The 4565-nt window shown below is 42.8% G+C and overlaps 1 pseudogene; it reads right to left on the reverse strand.

Moving 5' to 3' along the window:
- Positions 1 to 3220: 3220 nt before the first annotated feature.
- The window catches only part of LOC128309082 (uncharacterized), a 6654-nt pseudogene continuing 5309 nt past the window's right edge, over positions 3221 to 4565 (reverse strand).

The following is a 4565-nucleotide window of genomic DNA, read 5'->3' on the forward strand; positions in this document are numbered from 1 at the left end:
CTTTTCATACTCAGGGGAGTCTAAAATTGATGTTTTGAGTCACCGAGAAAAAAAAATTTTTTTGACCCGAGCTTGTGTCGGCGACCCAAAAATCGACGCACTTGGGAAAAATGTTCTAGCAGGGGCCCTCCCATACAAAAATTTTTTCTTCTCAAAAATGATTTTCGTTTCACTTTTCATACTCAGGGGAGTCTAGAATTGATGTTTTGAGTCACCGTGAAAAAAAAATTTTTTTGACCCGAGCTTGTGTCGGCGACCCAAAATCGACGCACTTGGGAAATATGTTCTAGCAGGGGCCCTCCCATACAAAAATTTTTTCTTCTCAAAAATGATTTTCGTTTCACTTTTCATACTCAGGGGAGTCTAAAATTGATGTTTTGAGTCACCGTGAAAAAAAAATTTTTTTTGACCCGAGCTTGTGTCGCGACCCAAAAATCGACTCACTTGGGAAAAATGTTCTAGCAGGGGCCCTCCCATACAAAAATTTTTTCTTCTCAAAAATGATTTTCGTTTCACTTTTCATACTCAGGGGAGTCTAATATTGAAGTTTTGAGTCACCGTGAAAAAATTTTTTTTTTTGACTCACCGGGTAAAATGGTCGCACTTGGTAAAAATGTTCTAGCAGGGGCCCTCCCATACAAAATTTTTTTCTTCTCAAAAATGATTTTCGTTTCACTTTTCATACTCAGGGGAGTCTAAAATTGATGTTTTGAGTCACCGTGAAAAAAAAATTTTTTTGACCCGAGCTTGTGTCGGCGACCCAAAATCGACGCACTTGGGAAAAATGTTCTAGCAGGGGCCCTCCCATACAAAAATTTTTTCTTCTCAAAAATGATTTTCGTTTCACTTTTCATACTCAGGGGAGTCTAAAATTGATGTTTTGAGTCACCGAGAAAAAAAAATTTTTTTGACCCGAGCTTGTGTCGGCGACCCAAAAATCGACGCACTTGGGAAATATGTTCTAGCAGGGGCCCTCCCATACAAAAATTTTTTCTTCTCAAAAATGATTTTCGTTTCACTTTTCATACTCAGGGGAGTCTAAAATTGATGTTTTGAGTCACCGTGAAAAAAAAAATTTTTTGACCCGAGCTTGTGTCGGCGACCCAAAATCGACGCACTTGGGAAAAATGTTCTAGCAGGGGCCCTCCCATACAAAAATTTTTTCTTCTCAAAAATGATTTTCGTTTCACTTTTCATACTCAGGGGAGTCTAAAATTGATGTTTTGAGTCACCGAGAAAAAAAAATTTTTTTGACCCGAGCTTGTGTCGGCGACCCAAAAATCGACGCACTTGGGAAATATGTTCTAGCAGGGGCCCTCCCATACAAAAATTTTTTCTTCTCAAAAATGATTTTCGTTTCACTTTTCATACTCAGGGGAGTCTAAAATTGATGTTTTGAGTCACCATGAAAAAAAATTTTTTTTTGACCCGAGCTTGTGTCGCGACCCAAAAATCGACTCACTTGGGAAAAATGTTCTAGCAGGGGCCCTCCCATACAAAAATTTTTTCTTCTCAAAAATGATTTTCGTTTCACTTTTCATACTCAGGGGAGTCTAAAATTGATGTTTTGAGTCACCGTGAAAAAAAAATTTTTTTGACCCGAGCTTGTGTCGGCGACCCAAAATCGACGCACTTGGGAAAAATGTTCTAGCAGGGGCCCTCCCATACAAAAATTTTTTCTTCTCAAAAATGATTTTCGTTTCACTTTTCATACTCAGGGGAGTCTAAAATTGATGTTTTGAGTCACCGAGAAAAAAAAATTTTTTTGACCCGAGCTTGTGTCGGCGACCCAAAAATCGACGCACTTGGGAAATATGTTCTAGCAGGGGCCCTCCCATACAAAAATTTTTTCTTCTCAAAAATGATTTTCGTTTCACTTTTCATACTCAGGGGAGTCTAAAATTGATGTTTTGAGTCACCGTGAAAAAAAAATTTTTTTGACCCGAGCTTGTGTCGGCGACCCAAAATCGACGCACTTGGGAAAAATGTTCTAGCAGGGGCCCTCCCATACAAAATTTTTTTTTTGACTCACCGGGTAAAATGGTCGCACTTGGTAAAAATGTTCTAGCAGGGGCCCTCCCATACAAAAATTTTTTCTTCTCAAAAATGATTTTCGTTTCACTTTTCATACTCAGGGGAGTCTAATATTGAAGTTTTGAGTCACCGTGAAAAAAATTTTTTTTTGACTCACTGGGTAAAATGGTCGCACTTGGGAAAAATGTTCTAGCAGGGGCCCTCCCATACAAAAAATTTTTATTTCTCAAATCGATCCGTGGTTTCACTTTTCATACTCTAGGGCCCATTTGCTTCAACTTTGGAAAAATTTTTCGATGATGAAAAATTTTCACCTTCGACGTCCATCGACCACTCGACCCGAACTTGGTACTTTTGTATGGAGGTACCCGAGTGGTGACTTTTTCATACAAAAATTTTTATTTCTCAAATCGATCCGTGGTTTCACTTTTCATACTCTAGGGCCCAATTGCTTCAACTTTGGAAAAAATTTTCGATGATGAAAAATTTTCACCTTCGACGTCCATCGACCACTCGACCCGAACTTGGTACTTTTGTATGGAGGTACCCGAGTGGTGACTTTTTCATACAAAAATTTTTATTTCTCAAATCGATCCGTGGTTTCACTTTTCATACTCTAGGGCCCATTTGCTTCAACTTTGGAAAAAATTTTCGATGATGAAAAATTTTCACCTTCGACGTCCATCGACCACTCGACCCGAACTTGGTACTTTTGTATGGAGGTACCAAAGTGGTGACTTTTTCATACAAAAATTTTTTTGCGAATACGTGTTCGTTCGCGATCATTAAGGCCATGAACCGCAAGTCCGCTGCGATAGAAATAGTGCATTGTAGTTACTCGACGAGAAAAAAAATCGGGACTTAGAAAAATTTTTGAAAGTCAAATCGTATTGACTTCCAACAACACCTGATAATAAACACACATTGCCTGTTGCACCACAGATCGCATTTGACTTAACAAATCGCCTGTTGGTACGCACATCACCATCGACTTTACCAATCGCGTTTCGCACCGCTAATCCCACTTGGCGTGGAGCCACGCACATAATGTTGCGAGGAGAGTATTAATCGGGACTTAGCGTTTTAAGCTCGCGAACACTCCACTATGGGAGTGCACGCAAGCACCAACTGTACACACACAACACAACAATCACTCTCGCGAACACTCCATTCCCAAAGTGAACGCGAGCACCAGCAAGCATGGGTCGCCTGAGAGGATCGATGCGAACGCATCTCTACAACTCGCAGCTCCCAGCCTGTAGTCCCGTCGTTTGCGGGCGGTCGAAGGTGTCGAAACTAGTTGTATCCACGGTCGACGGAAACACAGCCACCAGGGTTCCCTGTGGTAAGGTACTTCCACGTGCAGCGTGCTCCCGCCCGTTGCGGCTCAGTCTAGTGCTATAGCGGGGATGAGACGTCAGTGTGCGCGGGGCAGCACCGACGGATCTCGGAGGGTTGTTAAGCCCGCTAGCTTCCGATCACCTAATGGGTTTGAGAAGCGCTATCAGCTCGGATTGGATACGACCTTAGAGGCGTTCAGGCATAATCCAGCGGACGTAGCGTCATACCAAAGTCCGGTCGAACTAGTATTGAGCCAGTGGTCCGTACCTGTGGTTCCTCTCGTACTGCACAGGAATTCCGTTAAGATAGCGGCAAACAGCACACACCAGTAGGGTAAAACTAACCTGTCTCACGACGGTCTAAACCCAGCTCACGTTCCCTTGAAAGGGTGAACAATCCTACGCTTGGTGAATTTTGCTTCACAATGATAGGAAGAGCCGACATCGAAGGATCAAAAAGCCACGTCGCTATGAACGCTTGGCGGCCACAAGCCAGTTATCCCTGTGTGTGCGACAGCTGTCATAGCAGTGCTCGGACGTGCCTCTGTGTCGCTCCGGTTAAAAGCGGAAAATAAAGTGTAAAATCACCGGAAAAAGGACAGGAAAGTATTGAAAACTGCTCATTACGGTGCGATACAGTGATTTATGGCGCATTTCAATAGAAATTAGGACGATGTTCGCCTAAAAACGGTGTATAAAGTTTCCCCATATAGTTTGTATGGGAGACTTTAAGTGCTCAAAAAACGCATAAAAAACGATTGAAAACAGTGAGCGACGCGTTTAAAACATAGTGCTGCGGGTGATAAACAGTTATCATAGCGGTTGAAGTGAAAATTTATCACCAAAACGCGAAATAAGTGCGTGCAAAAATAGCGGCAAAGCGGCGTCAGGTGGATCGTCGCGTGTGGGTGTGCGCTCGAGCGACGCGTTGTGACAGCTCAGAGCTTCTGCTCCACAGCGCCACCTATCCGCGAGGTGGAGAAGCGCGTGGCGACAAAAGCTCCCGAGGCAGTGTATGCGGACGGTATACATTTAGGCGCGAACGCAACGCAGCGGAGACTTAAGCAGGACGGCAGACAGCGAACCCGAAAACAAAAATTTTTCTTTTGAAAACATTTTATTTATTTAATAAAATTTGTTGATTTTTGTTTGTTCTTGGGCGATCATCGTGGCGGTCCGCTGCTGGCGTCC

This window comes from Anopheles moucheti (genome assembly GCF_943734755.1).
Source record: "Anopheles moucheti chromosome X unlocalized genomic scaffold, idAnoMoucSN_F20_07 X_unloc_9, whole genome shotgun sequence".
NCBI classification, from domain to species: Eukaryota; Metazoa; Arthropoda; class Insecta; order Diptera; family Culicidae; genus Anopheles; species Anopheles moucheti.